General features: G+C 45.6%; 1 long non-coding RNA gene across 2 annotated transcripts in view; it reads left to right on the top strand.

The window, feature by feature from the left end:
* LOC309608645 overlaps positions 1–12488 on the top strand; it is a 127342-nt gene that overhangs the window by 79568 nt on the left and 35286 nt on the right. The window contains exons 3-4 of one of the 2 annotated variants that reach the window (XR_014233031.1): positions 8393–8572; positions 9450–12177. This is a non-coding gene — a long non-coding RNA (uncharacterized lncRNA). Of the gene's footprint in view, positions 1–8392; positions 12178–12488 lie in introns of both variants that reach the window. The other variant, XR_014233030.1, reaches the window with a different exon arrangement.

The following is a 12488-nucleotide window of genomic DNA, read 5'->3' as shown; positions in this document are numbered from 1 at the left end:
AGTGATTCAGTTATACATACATATCTATTCTTTTTCAGATTCTTTTCCATCATAGGTTATCACAAGATACTGAATATAGTTCCCTGTGCTACACAGTAGGTCCTTGTTGTTTATCTATTTTATATATAGTAGTGTGTATCTGCTAATCCCAAACTCCTATTTATCCTCCTCCCCCATTTCCCTTTTGGTAACCATAAGTTTGTTTTCTATGTCTGTGAGTCTATATCTGTTTTGTAAATAAGTTCATTTGTATCATTATTTTTAGATTCCACATATGAGTGATACCATATGATATTTGTCTTTGTCTGACTTACTTCAAATAGTATGATAATCTCTAGGTCCATCTATGTTGCTGCAAATGGTATTATTTCTTTCTTTTTCTTTTTTTTTGTGGCCCAGCAATATTCCATTGTATATGTACCACATCTTCTTTATTCATTCATCTGTCAATGGACATTTAGGTTGCTTACATGTCTTGGCTATTGTAGATAGTTCTGCTATGAACATTGGGGTACCATTTTTTTTTAAAGCTTATAATGTATGACAAAACTCACTAATAATAACAACAATAATAATTATTTATTGAAATTTTTCTATGCACCAGGCACTGTGCTAAGTGACTTACATGGATCACCTCCCTTAATCCTAAAAATAACTCCACGAGGTAGCACTGTACTGATACACATTTTTTTACACATAAAGAAACTGAGGCACAGAGAGGTTGAATAGCTTGCCAGGTCTTGTGCAGCTAGTAGGTGACGCTGGGGTTCAAGCACTGGCAGACTCACTCTAGTCCCTTGCACCTCAAAAGTTTGGTCCACAGACCAGCATCATCAACATCACCTGGGAGCACGTTAGAAGTGCAGGGTCTCATCCTCACCCCAGAGCTATTACGTCAGCATCTGCTTTTTAACAAGCTCCCCAGATGATTCTGTGCACACGAAAGTTAGAGCTGATCTGGACTAGGTTGGAGCTTATGTTTGGCATGAACGACTTCCTAGGTGAAGTTTTGTGCTCATTAAATTTTGACAGCCACAGGTCCTGGGGAGTAGCCTTGCTTCCAAAGGGCGCAAACCAATTCTCTCAACCCTGAAGTAAGCCAAATGAGGCTTTCAGGTAAGAATGCATGTGACATAATGAAAATAATATATCCTTCAGTGCTTGGAGGACTTGGATTTGCAGCTAGCTCTGCCACCTGTTGGCCGTGGTAATGAGCAAGTCACTTCTCACCACCTCAACTTCCTCATCTGTAAAATGGGCATGGTGACACCAAAGGAATCCTCACATTCACTCTCCCTTATTTGGTCCATTCAAGAAAACAGCTGTTCTTGTGTTTTGGCTACAAAGTTTGTCATTAACTTCCTTAAAGTATGAACCATTTAGAATACTTAGTACAGGACCTGGTCACTTGGTCATGGCCGCTCCCTTATGTGTGAAATGAGAGTATTAGCTGCTGTCATCTCGAATGAACCTTGATGGCTTCAAGATAGATTCTGGTGATTTCCGCTTGTGTGTGTGTGTGTGTGTGTGTGCATGTGTATCTGTGTCTATGTCTGTGGGTGTTGGGGAGGGAAAGGAGGTGAGGGCTTCTGGACACTCTATAAACTCTCTTCTCAGTTTCCAGAGATGAAGTTTTTCCCCTTCCCGACTTTTTCCTCAGGGTAGGTGGCTTAACCCAGAGATGATTTCCAAGCCAACTAGGAATTCTTAGTTGTTGGAAATGGTTTGGACCATTTTCTTTGATTTCCTGACGGCTGGGAATGCAGTTTTAGGAAACAGAAGTAAAGGTACTTTAAAAGCTGAAAAGTCATAAGCTCCAAGCCTGGGTGATAAATTAATAGGGGAGATGCTTTGGAGACCAAGGTGGGAATATGCTCTGGTCCCCTCAAATCCTAGTGGGAGACTCCTGCTTACACCACACACATAGAAGGTAGGGCATGTGGTGTCACTCTGGCCCTGGCTGGCCTTTGTCCAGTAGACGGATGCTCACCTCCCATCTTTAGGGTGGGCCCGGGGTGGGGGGAGGCGGTGGAGGAGACAGCCAGCTGGCGCCCTGGGGATTAGAATATCTGGCTCTTGCACCCGCACAGAGGAAGGAACTTGCCTTCCTGCCCAGCAGTGCAGACCCGCACTCAGAGATGTGGGTTTTCAGCTCCAGCACCACGCCTGCATTCTTCAAGATCCTTTAGGCCTAGTTTTTTCTCTCCTCTCAGTAGCAGCTTCCTTTTAGGCATGGCTATTAAGACCTCTCTCCCTGTGAAACAGCCTGGGCTTTGCGAGGCATGAGTTTAATGGGAAGAGACTGCGACCAGCATTTAATCCTGGGCATCCAAGGATGTGAGTGACGGTTGGTTTTGTGCACTAAGCTGCTTAATGAGCACGTCTCCTAGAAGACCTGGGAACTGCTGGGAGGCGCCTGGTCACGATTAGGAGGGCGGCTGGGGTGCTTTGCTGTTTCAGACTCGACCGTGTACAAGGCCCATTCAAGTGCTCTGTGCACCGTGCACTGTTCAATTCTCGCCCCAGTCATTCAAAACGGATGTGATGACTGTTGTATTGCAGATGAGGGAACAGCCTTAGAGAGATCAAATGACTTGCTCAAGGTCACACAGCTAACAAGTGATGAAGTGAGGACTGGAACGTCTGCCTGACTCTCTTCTTGCAAATCTGGTCGCTGGGACTTCAGGGTCATCAACACATAGAATCTGAGCATGGAGGGGCCCTTGGAGTCCATTTAGCTCGCATGTCCATCCTTACCAGGGGCCAGGCAACGTCCACAGACATAATTCCGGTGTGACGGGGAGCTTACTACCTCACCAGGCAGCTGGCTCCTTTGTTTCACAGCTTACTCTGACAAAGTTCTTTCTGTTGGGCTGAATCTCGTTCCCTGGGCCTTCCTCCTAGCACCCTAATTCTGCTCCTGGGACCTCCTCCCTATACAACCTTTCAGAGACTGAGACCTCACTGCCTCTGCTCCCTGGCCTTCTCCTGGCACCCTGGCCTTGTTCTTTAACTCCCCACCTGCTCTGTTATAGATGAAAGAGCCGCCTGACGTTGTTCCTGCCCGCAAAGGGCTGATTCATCCAAAGGGCTGTGCTGAACCCCAGGGTTGAAGGAAGCATTTCTTTTCTTTTAATTTAATTTAATTTTTTAACATCTTTATTGGAGTATAATTGCTTTACAATGGTGTATTAGTTTCTGCTTTATAACAAAGTGAATCAATCATACATATACATACATCCCCATATCCCCTCCCTCTTGCGTCTCCCTCCCACCCTCCCTATCCCACCCCTCTAGGTGGTCACAAAGCACCGAGCTGATCTCCCTGTGCTATGCGGCTGCTTCCCACTAGCGATCTATTTTACGTTTAGTAGTGTATATATGTCCATGGAACCAGAGTCCGCCTGGCAGGGAAACTCTGTGTTTAAACAGCAAAATTCTCATTTATTCCGCCTGCCTAATGGTGTACACACAGCTAGCCAGTGGCAGAGGGGGACTTGGAACCAGGCGGGTTTGATGCTGAGGCTTGCTCACCTGCCCCCTGTCGCCAGCCAGGACACCTGCAGGAAAGTCCCAGCCTCTCTCGATGGCCCAGGAACGGGACACCGCTGCTGGGTCAGTGCCCGCTATGGAGGAGCTTCTGGGCAGAGCCCTCCCGGAGAATGCCAGCTGTGTGCTCCTTAGATTCCTAGACAGACTATTCAACACAAAGAATCCTTTCTTTTTCTTTTCTTTTTGGCCGCACTGCGCAGCATGTGGGATCTTAATTCCAGGACCAGGGATTGAACCCACGCCCCCTGCAGTGGAAGCGCGGGAGTCTTAACCACTGGACCACCAAGGAAGTCCCACAAAGAATCCTTTCTGATGGGCCCTTGAGAATGTGTCTGGTGGAATTTTATGCTGACAGAGGGCAGGGTGGAGTGAGGGACACTCCAGAGAGTTAATAAGCTGCTGTGTAAAAGTGGGCAAGACCCCACCCTAGGGTCAGGGTGGGGAGGATTTGCTTCCTCCTCTGCAGAAAGGGGGCTTTGTGCCAGATCCGCGGCTTTCTAGTGGCTGCCGGCCTTGCTGAGACCCCAGTCCTGGAGACCGCTGTTCATTTGGTCTGGGCAGAGGTGTGGACACTGGTATTATTTTAGAAGCTCCTCGGGGGATTTCAGTGGGCAGCCAGGCTTACGAACCAGTGGGCTGGATAATAGTAATCTCTTTTCTGGACTTGTCAAAAGATTGGGAGTTTACCCAGTTTCACAAATGTTGTCTCATTTGATTATCACAAGGAGAGGTGGGGAGGATAGGGATTCTGGGCTCCACTTGGGAGATGAAGACGTCGGTGTTCAGAGGGTTTAAGTGACTTGCCCAGGGCCGCAGAGGATGTACAGCAGAACTGAAATTCAAAATTAGAAATTCTGATCCCAAATCCTGGGCTCTTTTCATAACCTCTTGCAGCTCTAGCTGTTGTGTACCATCCCTTGCCAAATCAACTGGCATTCTCCAGGACAAGCCTTCTACTGTTCAATAATAATAATAATAATAATAATAATAATAATAATAATAATAATGACAATAATAATAATTTATAGTTTACTAGGCACCCACAATTCGTTGGGTCCTCCATGGGCTTGTTTCTTATAATTCTCCCAGCAACCCTGCCAGGTGGGTATGTTACCCTTGGATTCACAGATTAGGAATTTGAGGAACAGAGAGGTTTAGAAATTTGCCCCAGGTCACACAGCTGGCTCATGGCCGAGCTAGAATTTGAACCTTGGTTTGTCTCCTTGGCAAAGTTCATGCTCCCTCCCCTGCACCACATGGCCTTGCTTCTGAAGCCTGGCAGGATTCAAGCCTTTCTGCTGTCTGCCCACAGATCCTCTCGCCTTGGAAACGACTGTCAGTCACTCCTGGGTATTGATGGCTTTCTGCCTTCCCTGCCAAGGCTCGGCTGAGCCCCGTGGCTGAGATTCAATTACACAATAGAAAAGACAAACAAATTAAAAGAGGAGCAGGGCTCTGTAAACAGCTTCTTTAATGACTGAGGACAAAGCCTGCCTCTCTCCTTTGGCGCAAGCATCTGCTGGCATCTTGGATGCCTGGGTTTTCTCACAGACACCAGCAGTGTGTTAAGTCAGCGTGGACGGGCAGGCGTGGCTCATGGCGAGTGGACGGTCTTTAGAGTAATGCATACACTGCTCTAGGAGTACCCTTAGGGTAGGTGTTGGAATCCAGAGATTCCAAGGACTTGGTGACATATCAGACTCCCTCTCCAGGGGAGTTTGTTAGAAATACAGATTCCGGAGCCTCACCAGAGATGCTGGTTTCAGGGTGGGGCGGCGGGGAGAATGGGCCCAGGGATCTGCATTCTAAACCGACCTCCCCAAGGTAATGATGATTCAGCTTTTCCCCAACCATGTGGTTGGGAACCCCAAGTTCTTCCTGACTTAGATAAAAGCTCAAAGTGGGGAGTGACTTGCCCAGAGTAACAAGGCAGGTTCGCAGGAAAGCTGGACTCCTCGCCCAGGGCTCCCATGATGACCTCCTCCTATCTTATTTTGGGAATTTAGTCTGTGATGTCAGAGATCCAGGGACATTAGTTTGCTAGGGATGCTGTAGCAAAGTACCACAAACAGGGTGGCTTCAAATAGCAGACGTTTATTCTCTCGGTTCCGGAGGCTAGAGGTCTGAAACCAAGGTGTCAGCATGGCCCTGCTCCTTCTGAAGCCCCTTGTGGGGGGGAAATCCTTCCTGCCTCTTCCAGCTTCTGTGGTGGCTGGAAATCCTCGGTGTTCCTTGGCTTGCAGCTGCCTTGCTCCGATCTCTGCCTCTGTCATCACGGGACCTCTTCCCTGTGTGTCTGTGCCCAATTTTCCTCTTCTTATAAAGCCACTAATCACTGGATTTAGGGTGCACCCTGATCCAGTAAGACCTCATCTTAACCAATCGTATCTGTAAAGAACTTTATTTCCAATAAGGTCATATTCTGGGGTTCTGGGTAGACATGACTTTGGTGGGGCGGACGGTGGGGACACTATTCAACCCACAACACCAATTAATATACTCATTCACCCCCAACTCTCCAAATAGCAGGACTCTTCCCAACCTTCAGGTCTCAGGGAAAAAGCCACCTCCCCAGAGAAGCCCTCCCGGACTACTCCACCTACACTGAGGGCCTCTGGCCTAATTATTCTTCATCACAGCCTGCTATATGCTTACTTCACAGCAATGTTGCCATTACCTGTCTACACCCCCAGACCTGAAACTCCTTGAGAACCAGAACTGTGTCAGTTCTGTTCTCCAGGTGCCAACGTAGCCCTTCTCATGTACCCAATGAATGCTCGAAGGAAGGAAGGAGGAAATATTCACCAGGTTCTGGTCCAGCCCTGCCTCTACCCGCTGTGTGACCTCGGGAAGTCTCTGAGCAGCCTGGCACCTTAGTAGCCTCATCTGTAAGAGTGGGAATCTCTCTAAAGACCCATCATTTCGAGAGGGGTTTGCCACTGTTTCCATCTTCATGACAGATTTCCCCCCCTCACCCCGCCCCGTGTTCAAAAGCCCCTCCTAGTAGGTTTCCTGTCCTCCCAGCCTTCCCCTCGCGGCCTCTGTAACTTCATTTTCCATTCAACTAATTTGGATGATTTTGCTTTTCTCAGCATTTATAAACACTCTCCTTTTCTCTCCCACCTCCCCTCCTCACCCCCCAACCAGTGTTTTCCCTCCCTCCCATCTCTGCTGTTATGAAAGGAGGGTCAGGTGCTTGCAGTACCCAGTGAGTCTAATTACCCAGGAAAGTAATTAACATTTCTGATAGAAACTGCCACTGCTCATTTTCACTGGGACCACAGAAAAGCAATAAGGTAAAAGAGTTTTGTAATTAAAGACTCCTTACTGTGGGCTCCCCATTCTATTCTGCAACTAATAAGTCTTGTGCTGCGGAATGAATATACTGAGTTTCATGGAGACAGAGAGGGCTCTGCTGGAAGTCCTCTTACTGTTTTTTTTTCCTGTCCTCCTGCTCAATTTCCCCCTACCTGTGGGACTCCATCTTCTGGCTTCACGCTCCTCTCTTAGAAAAAGGCTCATTCCAAAGCAAACACTGAACAACCCCAAAAAACTCTTGGCCGTGACCTCAAGGATGACTCAGGATAGCTTGGAGATGTGAGGCTAAATAAACTGGCTAAAGATTTGGGAGGGAGTGCAGGAGGGGGTGGGCAAGAGCTGTTGGGGAAGCCATTTGGGGTCCGGGGTGAGGTGAACAGGATGGGGTGAGGTGTGGAGTTTCATTTCTCCTAGCTTTGTTGTATAATCTGGGCCAGTCACTTACATTTCATCCTGACTTAACTGGGTCAGGAGACTGGTGTTTAAAGATAAACTATAATAATTCTTGTGGCTTAGTTTTATTGAGCACTTGCTATGTGTCAGACTTTTGTGCATCTCACGTATCAACTCATTTAATTCCTTAGCAACCCTATGAGTTTAAGTATATGCATATACCCATTTTCTGTATGAGGAGACTGAGGCATGGAAATGTTAGGTGACTTGCTCAAGATCATGCAGTCAGTAATCGGGAGAGCTGGATTCCAACCCCGGTCCTCTATCTCCTGGATTTACTTGTTTGTTACCAGCAAGGGGTGCTGCTAAGGGTTACATATCTCTGACCTGTGTCTCTAAAGGTGTTGGGTAAGAGCCAAGGTGAGATTTCTAGTTGCTCAGGCTGATTTCTGAGAAGCCAGGTCAAAAGAGATGTAGATGCTGGTCTGAGAGTATGAGGTGCTATTCTGGAAACCCACAGGGCGACAGTAGTGGGATGTAGAACAAAGGAAACAGGCTCTGAGGCCAGGGAGGACCTGGGTTCAAATCTTTGTTCTGTCACTTACTAGCTGTGCTACTTTGGGCAAATTAATTTACTTTTCTTAGCCTCAGTTTTTCTCACCTACAAGATGGGAAACCTTATAAAGTTGTTGTGATCATTACGTGTGATAATCTTGATAAATGCCTGGCCCATAGAAGGTGTTCATTAAATTGCAACCCTGTTCTCCATCTTTATGTCTCCTCCTCTTCCTCATTTAATATCCATTCATTTGGGAAATAATTGTTGCCTGTTCACTGTGGGGTAAGACCTAATTTAGGCCTGGAGAAAAGAGTGGTGAAAAAGTCCTGGTCTTTGCCTCCTTGGAGCTTACATATATCAAGGACAAAAGTTAATAAATAAGAAAATAACTATTAGGTACTATAACGTCAGGTAGAAAGAATTTTCCCCCAGGTGAACCGCAGAGATGGGGGTGTTTGACTAGTTTATTTCTAAGATGCCATTTAGTTGTTGTTCTACGTTGATGTCTTTGAACACTGGCAACTGAAAGCCTTAATGGAGGTCGTCTTACCTGTGAACACTGTGCTTCAGGTTCTAGGGCCCTGGAAAAAGGAAGGAAGGGGAAGAAAGGATGAGAAAAGGAAGAGATTGAGGCAAGGACCCCACTGAAGACAAAAAGCAAGAAAACGAACAAAGAGAGGACAAGGGGCAGAGAAAGAATGAGACCAGAAGGAGCAATGAAGCCAAGAGCTTGAAAGACAGGAAGTGAGGGTGAGTGGCACAGGGGCTGCTGAAGGGAAGGGGAAATAAAATTCATGTCTCAGCAAAGCAGCGGGCAGCCAGTGGTATGAACGTGGCCTCTGGAGTCAGGCAGCAAACCTGCTTGATGTGGGCAGGTTTGCTAACGTCTCTAAGCTTTAGCTTTCTCATCTGTAAAAGTGACATCATATAATGTATCAGTTATTGATGGCTGTGTAACAAATTACCCCCAAACGTAGCAGTTTAAAACAGCAAACATTTACAATTTCACAGTCTCTGTGGGTTGGGGATCTGGATCCTCAGACTCAGGGTTTCTCAGGAGGCTGTCATTGAGGTGTCAGCTGAGGTTGCAACCATCTCAAGACCACACTGAGGGAGGATTCACACATTGTCTGACTCAATTGTTTGTTGGTGGGATTTGGTTTCTCACGGGTTGTTGAATCCACAGCCTCAGTTTCCACTGGCTGTTGGGTGGAGGCCTCCCTCAGTTCCTTCCCATGTGGGCTTCTTCTCAGGGCAGCTCACAACTGGGCAGCTGCTTCCATCGGAGTGAGCCAGTGAGAGCAAAAAAGGGTGAGCAGGATGGAAGTCGTGGTCTTTCTGTAGCCTAATCTCACAAGTCACATCCTGTTATCTCTCCATTAGAAGTGAATAACCAGGTCTGGCCCACACTCTGGGGGATGGGATTACATAAGGCCATAAATACCAGGAAGCAGACTCCATTGGGAGCCATCCTATCATACATAACCTGCCAAGACTTTGAAGATTCAATGTGAAGATTCAGCAAAAATTTTAGCCTATTGCCTAACACATCGTAAATGTCTGAGGCAGTTCTTATTGCTATTAGTATTATGGTTTGACAAATGTTCATTACTGTGCTCTTCTACAGATGATAATGGAGAAGGAAAATGCATATGAGTGGACAGAAAAGGGTCGTGTATCAGTTACCTCTTGCCACAATAATGCTGTGTAACACACAATCCCCAGACCACAGTGGCATTCTACAATGAACATTAATTTTTGCTCATGAGCCTATGGATTGATTTGGGGGCTCTGCAGATCTGGTGGGGCTCACTTCCAAGTCTGTGGTCAAGTATAGGCCAGCAAGGTGGCTTTGCTAATGTTGCTGGTCTCTCTCACTGTCTGGGGCCTCCCAGGGACAACTCAGCTGACTTGTCTCTGCTCCATGTGGCCCCTCATTCTGCTTCAGGCTAGCCCGACCTTGTCCTTAGGGAGTCCATTCCAAACACAGTTCCAAGAGAGCAAGTGGAAGTCCATGAGGCCTCTTGAAACCTCCGCTCAAGACTGGCACCCCATCACTTCCACCATTTCTATTGGCTAAAGGAGATCGCAAGTCCGGCCCAGATTCAGAGGGTAGGGAAATAGACTCTATCTCTCAGTGGGAGGAGCTGCAAAGCCACGTTGCAAGGGACACAGTTATGGAGAATGGAAGAATTGGGGCTATGTTTGCAATCAATCAACCACAGATCAGAAACTAGAGAGATCTGGAATTGAAATGTTACACTTCTAAAACATTTGGGTAATTCTGAGAGATTGGGTCCTGTCACTGAGTTTTGGACTTTTTATGAAGTTGTGTTGACATTGTATAATATTGGGTGGGCCAAAATGTTTGTTTGTTTTTTTCCCGTAAGATGGCTCTAGTAGCACTTAGTTGTCTTTAACTTCATTTGAAACAATTTTGTTAGTTTGTATGCGACAGCTGTCATATCAGTGTGCATTTAAGAAAAGACATCAAAATTGGTGAATTTTTGTGTAGCCATTTTAACATTGAAGATGGAAGAAAAAAGAGCAACATTTTTGGCATATTATGCTTTATTATTTCAAGAAAGGTAAATATGCACCTGAAATGCACAAAAAGATTTGTGCAGTGTATGGAGGAGGTGATGTGGCTGATCAAATGTGTCAAAAGTGGTTTTCGAAGTTTCATGCTGGAGATTTTTCGCTGGACGTTGCTCCATGGTCGGGTAGACCAGTTGAAGTTGATAGTGATCAAATCGAAACAATGATTGAGAACCATCAACGTTATACCACGCAGGAGATAGCTGACATACTCAAAATATCCAAATCAGGCGTTGAAAATCATTTGCACCAGCTTGGTTATGTGAATCGCTTTGATGTTTGGGTTCCACATAAGTTACGCGAAAAAAACCATCTTGACCATATCTTTGCATGCGATTCTTTACTGAAACATAATGAAAACGTTCCGTTTTTATAACAAATTGCGACGGGTGATGAAAAGTGGATACTGTACAATAATGTGGAACAGAAGAGATCGTGGGACAAGCGAAATGAACCACCACCAACCACACCAAAGGCTGGTCTTCATCCAAAGAATGGGATGTTGTATATACGGTGGGATTGGAAGGGAGTCCTCTATTATGAGCTCCTTCCAGAAAACAAAACGATTAATTCCAAGTACTGCTCCCAATGAGACCAACTGAAAGCAGCGCTTGACGAAAAGCGTCCAGAATTAGTCACCAGAAAACATAATCTTCCATCAGGATGACGCAAGGCTGCATGTTTCTTTGATGACCAGGCAAAAACTGTTACAGCTTGTCTGGGAAGTTCTGATTCATCCGCTGTATTCACCAGACATTGCACCTTCAGATTTCCATTTATTTTGGTCTTTACAAAATTCTCTTAATGGAAGAAATTTCAATTCCCTGGAAGACTGTAAAAGGCACCTGGAACAGTTCTTTGCTCAAAAAGATAAAAAAGTTTTGGGAAGATGGAATTATGAAGTTGCCTGAAAAATGGCAGAAGGTAGTGGAACGAAAGGACGAATGTGTTGTTCAATAAAGTTCTTGGTGAAAATGAAAAATGTGTCTTTTATTTTTACTTAAAAAACCAAAGACACTTTTTGGCCTACCCAATACTAACAGTGCTATTTTAAAAACATTTGTTCATTCATTCATTCACTCATCAAAGATCTGGAGCCTGTGTTGGCATGGTTGGCTTTTGGGTCCTATGGTTTCTGTTGCAATTACTCAACAGTAGTTGAAAGCAGGTCTAGATGATATGGAAATGAATGGGTGTGACTGTATTCCAGTAAAACTTTATGGACACTGAAATCTGAATGTCGTATGTTGTTCAAGTGTCATGAAATATTAAAATTTTTTTCTTCAATTATTTAAAGTGGTAAAAACCATTCTTAGCTTGTGGGTTGTAAAACTCAGGTGGTGAGCCGAATTTGGCCTCTGGTCTGTAACCTAGGTCTAGAGTCCCTCCTGAGGGCCTGCCACACTGTAGACTGTCAGACATCTTTTAGTTTTTGTTTTTTTTTTTTTGATGTGGACCATTTTTAAAGTCTTTATTGAATTTGTTACAATATTGCTTCCGTTTTATGATTTGGTTTTTTGGCCAGGAGGCATGTGGGATCTTAGCTCCCTGACCAGCGATCGAACCTGCACCCCCTACACCGGAAGGTGAAGTCTTAACCACTGGACCGCCAGGGAAGTCCCAGACATCTTGTAAAGACCCCTCCTCAGTGTGTCATCTCCTCTTCTCCTCTCTGCAAGCCTGTCTCCCTGATACAAGAGAAAGAGTAACAGCCAGGGGGATTGGTTCTATTGCCTCTGGAGATGCGTAAGGAGGAGGTAAGCCTGGGGAAACATCACCATGGCTATTGGCAGGACTTGATACATAAGTTGCAGGACCCAGTGCAAAATACAAATGCAGGGTTTTTGTTCAAAAATTAAGAATTTCAAAACAGCAATGGTGGATCGTGAAACCAAACACAGCACTCATGTGACTGTACAGGTCACAAACCCGCCTGGCCATTTCTGGCTGTTGGCTTTGAGCTTGTTTTCTTGTATGTTAAAAAAAACTTGAGATATCACCTCATGCCTGTCAGAATGGCTATTATCAAAAAGGCAAGCAAGAATAAGTCTTGGCGAGGAGGTGGAGA

Source organism: Balaenoptera borealis, assembly GCF_965194805.1.
Source record: "Balaenoptera borealis genome assembly, chromosome: 13".
Taxonomy (NCBI): domain Eukaryota; kingdom Metazoa; phylum Chordata; class Mammalia; order Artiodactyla; family Balaenopteridae; genus Balaenoptera; species Balaenoptera borealis.
This window is presented reverse-complemented; position numbering and strand designations above follow the sequence as displayed.